We start from the raw sequence: 12,339 nt of genomic DNA, 5'->3' as shown, positions 1-12,339 counted from the left end.
GGCTAGGCTCTCCTAGCCTGATTTTTGTTAATCGTGAGAATCGTCCCTAAGTGTCTTAGAAACAGGGCCTGATCCAATGACCAGCTCAAAAGCCAGCCTGATCATCTCTAAGGATGTTATCTTGCTCTGCCCAATCAATAAGCTTGTTACAAAGATGTCTAGCATACACTTTGCTAACTATGCTCAACAAGCTTATTGGGTGATAATTATATGGATTGAAGTGCTGGCCATTCTTATGAATAGGGACAATAACAGCTGTGTTCCATTCATACAACCTACCCGATCAATATAGGAGAAGAGATTTGCCAGAACTGGGGCCCACCAATCGAGATCTGCTTTTAATAACTCCACAGGGATCAGCTCCACTCTGGGTGCCTTGCCTGTTTTAGTTGGGCTCCTATGTTGAAGCAGGCAGGGGGAAACTGAATCATGGGCAAGTTTTTTCCAAGAAAGCTTGCCTGTCATTACTGATTTTCTGATGGAATAACCCTGATAATCTTTCAAAGAACCTCAGGTTCCTCCAGAACACAGTTTAAAAAATCATTATCCAAATTTACCAGCTGTGTAAATGTGTGCACCGCTTCCCCGCCCCCCCCCCGCTGCCGGGGCAGTGGAGGGCAGAGCGGGAGCGGCCACTGGGCTGACCCTCTGCCTCTGTGACCCTTGCGTTGATGGTCTCTCAGTCCAGCGGCCACTCCTGTTCCACCCCCACCACCACGGGAGCCTACTCGAGCCCCCCCCCCCCCGCCGCACACATGGTGGCTAGAATACTTGCAAAGATCAGCAGTTTGGCTTTGCAACAGGTGGGTGATGCTGAACATCTGTCCACCCACCCCGTTCACTGGCCATATGCTACAGCCTTGCATGTTCGAGGGCCCCACACGCTCCCCGTATGGAGCGCATTTCCACATTCCCTTGCAGGGTCCGGGGGGTTCCTCTCGTGCAGCTGCGAGGTGTGGGGGCAGGAGCACACCCAGGAAGGAGAGCCTCATCCCCGCGATAGCGGGCCGAACCTCTGGGAGTCTCTGGAGGTGGGATGCGCAGCGGGGCCTGTTGCGCTTCGGGAAGGGGCTCCCTTGCCTGCGGGAAGCTTGGCCGGCCATCCCACCCGCTCCCTGCCTGTTGGAGATGTTGTCGGACCCACCCGGAGCAGCCGCCATCTGCTGGAGAAGGAGGAGAGCGCTGGCAAGGAACACTCTTTGCTGTGTGCACTGGCCCTGCTACCTCGGGGAGGGGAGCACTGGTGGGTCCCCGCTAATGGAAGCCATTCTCCCCATGGCAGCTGCTCTCTCCTTTGATGCTGCCACCCTGCTGCAGGCTTCTTCTTACCATATAGTAGACAAGCATGCACCCCCCCCTCCCCACTGGTACCAGGAAAGGGAGAGCAGCAGCGGGGGGAGGGGTCGGGAAGCATCTCCTGTGAGGCAGCAGATGGAAGGAGGAACCAGTGCAGCCCAGAGCGGTGTACTGCATACTCAAGTTCCTCCTCACAACAATCCTGTGAAGTAGGTCAGGCTGAGAAAGAAGTGACTGGCCCAGAGTCACCCAGCAAGTCTCATGGCTGAATGGGGATTTGAACTCGGGTCTTCCCAGTACTAGTCCAACACCCTAACCACTACAACGCGCTGCAGGCAAGGACAGGGACACTCCTGCTCTTGTCCAGTGACTTGCAGGGGACAGGAAGGAGCACAAAAATCCCATTCAGCCATGATACTTGCTTGGTGACTCTGGGCCAGTCACTTCACTATCAGCCTGACGTACTTCACAAGGTTGTTGTGAGGAGGAACTTGAGTATGTAGTACACTGCTCTGGGCTCCTTGGAGGAAGAGCCGGATATTCTATATTATTAATTCTTCAAGACGGGCCATGCGCCCTGCGGGGCGGCTGGAAAGCAGTTTGACAGTTGGATCGGGGGCGCTGTGAAGCAGCAGGGAGCTTGGAGGCTGGGGGCAGCTGCGGGAGCTGGACAGTTGGCTCTGGTGGCTGCGGGCGGCAGGCGGTTGGCTGAGCTGTGCCGTGAAGTGGCAGGGAGCTCGGAGGCTGTCAGGTGAGTGGGTGACAGTCCCTGGCAGTGGCAGGGGGAAGCAAGGACCATGAGACACAGATAGAAAGATGGAGGACAGAGAGCGCGAGCGAGAGAGTTGTGGGGGGAGAGACTTGCGAGGGGGAGCGGGGGGTGAGAGACTTGTGGGGGAGAGTGGGGGTGGCGAGAGAGTTGTGGGGTTGGCGAGAGCAGGAGAGAATGTTGTTGGGGTGCGATGCCACAGGCTCAGTACAAGCCCACACAGATGTTCTGTGCAGGGTCAGCTAGTAAAATGTAAAATGAATGAATAGTATGACATATGTGTCTGTGATAGAGCTGCTATAGGAAGGTGATAGGGCTGCTATAGGAAGAAGGGTTTGAACTCACTGCCTGGTATCTCCAGGTTGGGCTGAGCAGGAATCCTGCCTGAGAGCCTCGGGAAGCCAGTCTGTGTGTAGACAGTCCTAAGCTGGATGGACCAATAGTCTGACTCAGTGGAAGACAGCTTCCTATGTTCATATTTTCCCTTGGGCTCATTTGCAAGGTGCCTGTCACTTTAAGAAAGTTAGAGCGAGTGCTGCTGAGAGCTGTGGCTGGCCAGGCTTTCCCCAAACATTGTGCTTGCTTTGCAGGGCACTCTGGTATCCAGGCTCTATGGTGTCCCTGGTGAAGAGGAGGGGAGGGAGCCTCAAGCAGCATCCCACAGCATTCTGTGGCTCCACAGGAGCACTGGGAGAGGGTAGGCAACCTCCCCTGCTTGCTGAACCTGGTTTTAGAGGAGGGGCTGGGAACTGGGTGACCCTCTATTGACAGAGCCCTGTTTGAGAGCTTGCCGAGGTTTCACATGGTAGTGCTAACCCCGCCTTCAGACCTCAAGCCCTGTTTTTGCTGGTCGTGAGAAAAGCTTCAGTGAATAGGAATAGAGTTAGGAAATTTGCTGTGGTGGTACTCCATTTGATAACATTGAGGCTATTCTGATGATCACCAGAAACTGGGCTAAGGAAGCCTAGCCCGCTTTCTGGTGCTTGTCGGAACTAAGGCGGCTAGCCCACCTAAATCCCCCTCCCCTTAAATGAGGTTAATGGAGCAAGCGCTCCATTAACATCATTTATTTGCTCGTGTGCCACTGCAGCACACTATGACACATGAGTAGACCTTCCAGCTGGGAGGCTAGAAGCAGCCTCCTGGTTCCGGGGGTCCCCCCAGAATGCCCCTTATGCTCGCATGGGGCATCCTGGGACTTCTGGGGGCTGAGCGGCCCCTGATTCCTGCAGCCCCCATTGGCTCTGTGACGGAGCCAGTAGTCGTATGGGCAGCTGATCTGGCCGCCCAGGGCTACATGTCTGATCATCTGCAGGGAGAGTGGACTAAGCCTGCTCTCCTCGCCAACCACCGTGGGGTGCTCCAGACTGCTCATGTGGAGTGCCTCAGTGTCTGATTGGTTTATTCCCTTGATGTCAGATGCTATTATTTTGCCACTGCTATTATTTTTTCTTGTAAATTGCTGTTTAAATTATGATGATGATGATGATGGATAGATAGATAGATAGATAGATAGATAGATAGATAGATAGATAGATATGATCATATATAGTCATAGCCTGCTAACCCCTGCTAACTTGGCAAAGAGGCACCTTTTAACTTGGTGATTCTCTCTATTTAACAGGGGAAGAGTAACTGGCACTACACACACACCCCAGCACAGTACCTCCAGTGACTGTTGCTGGTATCTATCTTGTGTTTCTTTTTAGATTGTGAGCCCTTTGGGCACAGGGATCCATCTTATCTTATTTATTATTTCTCTGTGTAAACCACCTTTAGCCGTTTTTGGAATAATTTAATAAATTAAATTATTATTATTATTATTATTATTATTATTATTATTATTATTATTTCATATATAGTCATTTCAGGAGCAATTTTATGGAAAGGCAGAAGATAATTGTTGTAATATGTACAATCATTTAGGTTTTGGCTGCAATTCCAAGCCATTACAATTTCTTAGCACCCTTTAAAAAATACCATGATGCTATTCTTATGGCAGCCAAACCTGGGTTAGGCTGGCTGTGAGAAGCAACAGGATCCCCATGGATCCCTCTGCTTCCCACCCACCTAACACTCCTAAACAACATGGCTATTAGTGAAGTGAAGGATATGTTCGCATCCTTAACACGGTGGCCATGTATTGTTTGTCTCCCTGGACTGCATTTGATTTAGACTCAGGCACAGAGGCCCAACTGATGGGGGAATCACCAAATGCAATGCATATGTGACACACTGCATTGTGGGATGCCCAAAGGTCAGAATAACAAGTTCTTGCTCTGGATCCCTCTGCCTTGCTTAACCCCTGCTAACTGAGCAAAGAGGCACCTTTTAAAAGTGGTGATTCTCTTTATTGAGCAGAGGGAGAACTGGCCCTATCCATCCCCAGAACAGCTTCCCTCCAGTGGCTGTTGCTGGTGTCTATCTTATGTTTCTTTTTAGATCGTGAGCCCTTTGGGGACAGGGAGCCATATTTTATTTTTATTTCTCCATGTAAACCGCTTTGGGAACTTTTGTTGAAAAGTGGCATATAAATATTCATAGTAGTAGTAGCTTCACAGAGCAGGGCTGCCCATGTGGGAGTGCGGACAGAGCAGGGCTTTCCATGTGGGAGTGTGGACAGCACTCCCACCATTGCCTCATTGATCATCTGTAGGGAAGGGAAGGTTTAACTTGCCTTCCCTGCCCCTGCCTGCCAGCACACCCTGACGATCATGAGAATCACCTCTGTGAGCTGGGTCTCATGATCCGTGAGACCCGGTTTCTTCAGGTGAGTGGGGAGAGCGGGCTAAGCCCACTCTCTCCGCTCATGAGCGGAGAGGGAGCCCTGGGCGGCCAAATCAGCCGCCCACACGATTGCTGGCTCTGAGACAGAGCTGGCGGGGGCTGGGGAGCTTGGGGGCCGCGCGGCCCCCGCAAGCCCCAGTATGCCCTTCACAAGCGCGCAGGGCATACTGGGGAGACCCCCGAGCTGGGAGGCGGCTTTTCGCAGCTCGAAGGCGCAAAGGCACACCGCGGCTACTCACAATTGTAAAAAGCAGGTTTGCGGAGTGCTCGCTCTGCAAACCTGCTTTTTACCAGGGGTTCCAGAGCGAGTTACCCGCTCTAGAACCACCGGGCTCGCAGCCGAGCCTGGTGGTTCTGGCGATTAACAAAAATCGGGCTAGGCTCTCCTCTTTGAGATAAAACCACGTGAAGACCTGAGGGCAAACTGCATAAGACATGTAAAGCATTATTGGCTTAGATTTCTCTAGTGAATAGCAGTCAGATTAGGTGTCCCCCACAGTTTGAAGCCATGATAGGGTTGCAGTCACAATCTTTGCAGACCCCAATTCAATTTGCTATTTATTCAGGAAAAATACTCCCATTGGTGCCAGTTGGGGCTTTCCCCCAAGTTAAATAGCAGCAAGATGAAGACCATGGCAGGGATTAGGGCTAAAGCTCCCAATTGACAGGGCAGAGCCATGGGCAGCTACCTCTGGGTGATATTTAGCCCAGTCAAGATCAATGGGACTGAGTAGACCAATTGGATATGGGAAACAAAGCAACAGTTTGAGTCAAAACCCAGAGGTCAAATACCAGGTAAACAAATCAGGAACGGGAATCAAGCAATAAGCTGGAGGTCAGAGAGAGAGAGCCAAGGGTCAAGTCAAGCAAACAGACCAGGAACCAGGATAATAGAGCAAACCAGGGATCATCGATGAAGCCTAAAGTCAAGCCAAGCAAACAACCCAGAAATCAGAGCCAGAAGCTGAGCAGACAAACCAGAATTAGCAGCCACAATGCACCAAAAACAAGGAAACCTTGCTACTGACACAAAGTCTTAGTTTAGACAGGAAACCTTTATAGTGCTTCTGTCCCTGGCAGATCTAATAGTCAGCCCGACTGGGTGAGGCCAATTCAAAACTGTGTAGTTGTATCTCCTCCCTCACTGCTCAGATGTGTGGAAGCTTGTGCTGCCGGCAGCCCAAGCTTCCATAGAGCCAGCTAGAAAGAGTGCCCGGCAGCAGGGAAATCCACCAATGCACCGGCTCCTTGTGCCCACCTCCTCACCATTCTGGGATTGATCATGTGCTGGTCATGTGGGCATGCAGTGCAAATGATCCCAGAGCAGTGAGAATTGTGTGGCAGGAGGTAGATTGTGTCCCACCTTCCCCAAGCTGGTCTTGAACAAGAAAACTGGTCTTGTGGTAGCAATAATGAATTGTGCCTTTTTGCTAAGCAGGGTCCGCCCTGCTTTGCATCTGAATAGGATCATGTGTGATCATTGTAAGATATTCCCCTCAGGGGATGGGGCTGCTCTGGGAAGAGAATCTGTATGCTTGCATGCAAAGGTTCCAAGCTCCTTCCCTGGCATCTCTAAGTTAGGGCTGAGAGAGAGTCATGCCTGCAACCTTGGAGATGCTGCTGCCAGTCTGGGTAGACAGTACTGAGCTAGATGGACCAATGGTCTGACTCAGTGTAAGGCAGCTTCCTGTGTTCCTATGTCACCTTCCCCAACCTCACCAAAAATAGACATATGATTGACCTTGATGTTTCTGAATGCTGATTTTACATATATTTTATTTAGAAACAGCACAAGCTAAGAGAAAGATACCCCAGTAAAATGAGTAAAGGATTTAAAATATATTAATTAATTGACTGCACCACTGTGTCTTACATATTCACGTCCAAGCAGATTTAGCTGTTCACCTCCTAAAGTAGAGATTTTATATGAACAAGGATTTAAAAAATAATGATAGGCCTAAAATAATTAGAGTTGACATTAATGCAGGAGAGCTGATAGAGATTCATAACACCAGGGTGTTTCAGATACTGGAGAGTGGGAAGACTGTTTGAGATACCCATGTCGTATGCATCTGCTGTGTTTTGAGAAGAGACAAAGCTTGTGAAGATACATTCCAAAGTGGTGGGAAGAGGGAAGTTTGCCATTTCTAAGCAATTATTAATTTTGTGTTTTTTAATATGTGAATGTCAGGTTGTTTGTGGATGGAGGGACTTGGCATTCATAACAGGAATGAAACAGGTCCCCCTGATCTGTTCCTTCAGATGGGAAGGGAGAGAAGAACATAAGTTCTCTCTTTCCCCGCCTTTTCCCCCCATGCAAACATTTATTTCTATGGTACAATGGGAGCAACATCTACCTGAGTGGTCCCATGGCACTAGTGCTCATCCATCATTGGCAGCTTGATTACTATATGCATATACATTGTGGGGAAGAAGGAATCACAGTTTAAAGTTTCATTCCCATCTTTTCTGATCGGACACCTGCAGTGGTAATTTTGGAGCCCAGTAATTTTGGAGTCTGGACTTGAAGGCTTTTGCAGGGGCCCCACCCCCACCATGGCACTGCAAAGCTCCCCTTACAATTTTTAAAGGAAACCTGCATCTTGGGGGCCTCCATCCTGGGAGGCCTCCCCAGAAGCCACCACCACCCCGCTGCTCCCCTGCTGCACTGCTCTTTGCCATTTTCACCACCATCACAAGTAACAGACTGCTGAGTTGCTTTTCGAGAAGCAGAAGGAGCTGTTGTCATGCCCTTCCCTTGGCTTTACAGGGTGGCAGTGCTCAGAAGTGCCATCGGCTCTGAACTGGGGAGAAGCCGTCACTCTGTTGCAGTCGCCTTCACTTGGAGGTGTCGTGGTGGTGCGTGTGTGTAGGAAAACAACAACTGGCATTGCTCGCACGTTTCTGTCTCTGTCTTTGGGGCAACTGCTGCTGTAGCCCAAGCCACTGCTGGAGCACTGGGCTCTGTGGTAGCATCTCAGTTTACACGCCATTTTTAAAGAGCTGGAGTCTGAACTGTGCACATGGTGGTGGTGAAAATGGCAAGGAGTGGCACAGCGGGGCATTGGCGGGGAGCCAGCAGGCTTCTGGGGAGGTCCCCACCCCCGAGACAGGAAGCCATAGACCAGAGCCCCAAGGTTCATGGCAAAGAGTGCCTTGGGCCACCTGGAGTTTGGAGATTGGTAATATTCCCATGAATATTGTTCCTGATGCTGACTAGACAATTGTAGGGAATTTATTGGCCTCAGGTACAACTATGCACTAGTCCTGGTTCTTGTCAAGGTATGGTCTGGATGCCTGGAATAGGCTGTTTCTTGCTGCTGTATGCTTTTTCTTAACAGATATTTCAAAGTTACAAGTGGTACATAATGAGTGCTTTCACTACCCAGCCCTTGAAAACATGTTCTGGGTGCAACAGGATAATGACTTGTAAAACTGTGCTTTTCCTTTTCCTTTCCTTTGTATTTTCCTCCTTCCATTCCCTCCCTCAACAACATTTCAGTGATACCATGTTAGCGTTCACAGTTTTCAAATTCCAGATATAATTGGTTAAAAAAAGGAATGTTTGTTTTGTGTCTCCTATTTACATTTTGAGCTATATATCCTCTGTCTGACTTCTTGTGTAAGTATGTTGCTTTCTGTTCTGAAAAACAATCAATAATCATCCACTGTCACATTAAAATAACTAGACTTAATTGTATAATCTAAGTAAAGGCATGGTCCATGCTACCATTTATAATTCTTTCCATTATTTCATCCATAATGGAAAGATCATTTCCATAGGCTCAATTGAATTGTTTTCCCTCTTTCCCCTTGGCTGGTATACTGCAACACACCAGACATTACCTGCTAAGGGGTATCCATATATTCATCGCATATGAATTTCCAGCTAGCTCACTCTTCTCTAAGTGAATGCAAACTAATCATACTTTGTACTAGGCATATCGGTGGATAGAGCATTCCTATAATGTACTGTGCAAAAATTAATCTATAATTCTCAACAGTTTTTTGTGCTGTTGTATTCATTTTCTACAGTCCTAATTAAGGCTCTCTTGTTTTGCTATTTAACTTTGGAAGAATGAGAGCTACCATACAGACTGCATTACATTACCTCAGCTGCTTCTATTATTTTATAGTCCCTTTGTAGTAAAAGTGATATATAACTAACACTCCACGGATTCCCTTCATAAACTCAGGTAGCTGCAGACTAATGTGAAAGTTATATTGAGCCTTCCTCTTTTGTACTTCTCAGAACACAAATCACACTCTTACAATAGAAATAGCTGGTTTGTTATTAAAAACAAGATAATCTTGCTGTAGATCATTAGATAGTTCATTAGAAACTCACTAATCATGGGGGAAATTATTTCTGTGGCTAGAACTATACCTTTCTTTCAGCTTAGTGTCAAGTTAATAAATTACTGTCAAAGGTTAAATTGGTCACATTTTGTACTGTCTTGTTCTAGTTACTTCTTAAAGGATCTATCCAGACCTATAGTAATTTTTACAGAAGCATACAAAATTAGAGAGGGCTGTATCAAGGATGAACTTCAAAAAATTGCATGGCATTGTGTTAAATGATTCCCCCCAAAGAACAAAACCTACCTATTTTAGTTTTTATGATGATCGGTAAGAGCTGTGTTATCCAAAAGCTGACAGAAAGAAGTAGTGTGTATGAGCTGCATTATATTTATTGACCCATGCTGTCTGGATCCAGGTATGGTTCTCCTGTAATTCACCTCTGCCATTGTGTTTGAGTCATTTATACAGACAGTCCTTGACTTAAGACGCTTTGAGTTCAGATGAAAAGCACTTAAGAAGTTTGTAAATTGCCACCTTGTTCAACATTGCAACGGCATCTCAACTTTACAGCACTCACTGCAGGAGGGGAGGCTCTGCTAGATGGGCTGCTGCTGAGGAGGCTAAAGGAGGAGGAGACAGTCACCAGGCTCACATTGTCATTAAGACAAGCAGTCCTGGTAGCAGCTGCTCATACATCTGATGCTGCAAAGGGTTTGGCTGACTCGCCTGTCCAAGATGTTCTCCCTGCTGTCGTTTCCATTCCTCCTCTAGACTCAGCTGCTGAGCTGTGATGTCAAGAGAGCGATCAGACCATTCCCAGCCTTGGAATGGTTCCCATTCCTTCCGTCCTTGTCTGAGCATAGCACAGGAAGAAGAGGAGATGGAGGTGAGCTACCCATTGCCTGCCTGCCTTCCATAGAAAAGTGAGAAATAGCTGGGAAGGGGCTGGGAAGGAAGCAGTGGCAAGATTGAGCAACTTGCAATTTTTCACCATGGACTTCTCTGCTGCATGTCTGCACATCTGTGACTGCCACACCACCAGCTTTGACAGAAACAGGAAAAAATTAGGGTATCCAGGAACCAAACCCACAATTCAGGAACCAAATCCCCACTTACAACGTTGTTTTCTGTAGAAGAATAGGTTCAAAGTTAAGATGTTTTGACTAAAGACATTGTTTTCAGGAACCAATTCTGTATTAAGTCTGAGGAGTGCCTGTATACCGCTTATATGGTTGGAACACTTTCTGTTTGTTTCCAGTTCTAAAACAAAACACACAAAAACAGCAGTCTTTCTGCCTTGTGTGCTCATTGTGTTTTGGGTCAGTAGACAGGTGAGGTTCAAGCCTCCTCCCTGGAATAGAGCAGTTAGGAAACTTCCTGCTAGATATTCAAGGGATGGTAACGTATGCAGCCAACAGCATGGAAGCATCTTCTGAGTGGTGCAATCCATATTGCAGTGAAACAGCTGTGAATCACAAACCACATGAATGGGTCAGACACATGGGTCTTTCCAACCTGATCCTCATGCCACAGGAGCAAAGGTGCCTTCAGTCCCTACCCTCATACATATTTATGAACATGGGAGGTGATGGCATGTTCACTCTTATGGGAGTGAGGCGGCTAAGGCTAAAAACAATTGAAAACAAATACAATATCAGTAACACAATTAAAATTATACATAAATTAATCAAAGGCAGAGCAGAGATGACAGAAAACAATCTGCTAAAAGGTATTCAGCTGGTCAAAAATAAATGCATGTTCCAAAGGTGAAAATTAGACTGATCTCCCAGGCAGGGAGTTTCATATGAGCACTACCATAGAGAAGTTCCTCTGCTAAGTTTTGATCTCCTAAGTGATCAGGAGGGTAGCCCACTCAATAGCCTAGTTATGGCTTTCTGCACCAGCAGAATCTTCCAGTCACTTTTCAAGGGCAGCCCGACACAGAGCATGTTACACTAGGCCAGTCTCAAAGTGACTAGAGCATGTGTTACCAGGACCATAGCTTCCTTTTCAACAACTGGACCTAAGCTGCACAATTCCCTGCTGTATGTGGCTGGACCATGCAGAAAAAGATCGTGATGGTAGTGTGCAGTGCCCTGCCTCAAATGAAAGAGGAGGACACCTTAAAGGTTCAAAGAAGGGTGTTGTTGTTTTGCCCATACTCATAAGGAGTAAATCTGATTCTTTCTCTACTGTGAATCTGATTCTGTTATTTCAAAGACAAACTAATACTGTCTTCTACATCCCCTCAAAATAGGTGCCCCCCCCCCCAATGTGGAGGACGGTTTTGTTTTCTCTTTGAAAGGACTGAATAAGAGTTATCTCTGAGAAAGAGTAATAAAGCTCAGCAGTCATTGGGCAATGCATTGGTTTCTATGGATCTTTGAGCTCTCCTCCCCTTACATCCCTGCACTACTGCCATCTTATCTTTCCTTAATTGTACCCAAATAAAAATCAGCTTGAATGATCTCTTTAGTTTTGCTTTTGCTATTATTGAAAAACATCTATGCCAGCCCTTTGGAGCTTTCACATACCACCTTCTGTTTTGCATCTAAATCTTGGACAAAAGCCAGGGACAAACAGCTGGCATCCAGACTAACAAAGCACAAGTGTAGCACCAAGACTTCTGAAGAGATTCAGACTAACGCAGCACCAGTGCTTGTTGGTGTGTGTGTGTGTGTGGGGGGATTTAGGCAAATTTCCCTTCCCCAGGAAGCACTCTGCCACCCGAAAATATGTACCTAAGGACTGTGCAACCTTCAGAGACACATTTTTAGGTTGCACAGAGCACCTTGGGGATAGGGGAGGTTGTCAAAATTTGTATGGGTGTGGAGCTGAGATAGCTGGACTCTTCAGAAGCATTGGTATTTCTCCCTGTTGCACCAGTGTTTCCTTATTCTGGATGTCTGTCTAATTAACTGTTCAGTGGAAAAGTCTGCCTTTATCACACATGCAAATTTTAATGCAAACATGGGAAACCCAAGAATCTTCAGCTGAATTATAATGCATCAGGACCTCTCTGCTGATCTTCCACCTTGCCTGTGCCACAGAAGTGAGCTAGAGTTGCTGCCGTAGCACAGGACAGAAAAGGAGTTTGCTGGTCTGCCAGTTTCCCTCCTGATCTCTTTTTGCTTGTGCTGCTGCAAAAACAAGGGGGCAAATCTAAAGATGCAGGCTTGCATAAG

The 12,339-nt window shown here is 47.3% G+C and overlaps 1 protein-coding gene and 1 long non-coding RNA gene across 4 annotated transcripts in view; both read left to right on the top strand.

The window, feature by feature from the left end:
• The window catches only part of LOC128326632 (uncharacterized), a 51,927-nt gene extending 41,487 nt beyond the window's left edge, over positions 1–10,440 (top strand). Inside the window, exon 2 of the long non-coding RNA XR_008308162.1 lies at positions 9,926–10,440. This is a non-coding gene — a long non-coding RNA (uncharacterized LOC128326632). The remainder of the gene's footprint in view (positions 1–9,925) is intronic.
• KCND2 (potassium voltage-gated channel subfamily D member 2) overlaps positions 1–12,339 on the top strand; it is a 506,409-nt gene that overhangs the window by 280,657 nt on the left and 213,413 nt on the right. The window lies entirely within an intron of this gene.

This window comes from Hemicordylus capensis, chromosome 5 (assembly GCF_027244095.1).
Source record: "Hemicordylus capensis ecotype Gifberg chromosome 5, rHemCap1.1.pri, whole genome shotgun sequence".
NCBI classification, from domain to species: domain Eukaryota; kingdom Metazoa; phylum Chordata; class Lepidosauria; order Squamata; family Cordylidae; genus Hemicordylus; species Hemicordylus capensis.
Note: the sequence above shows the minus strand (reverse complement) of the source record. Positions and strands in the feature narration are given on the sequence as shown.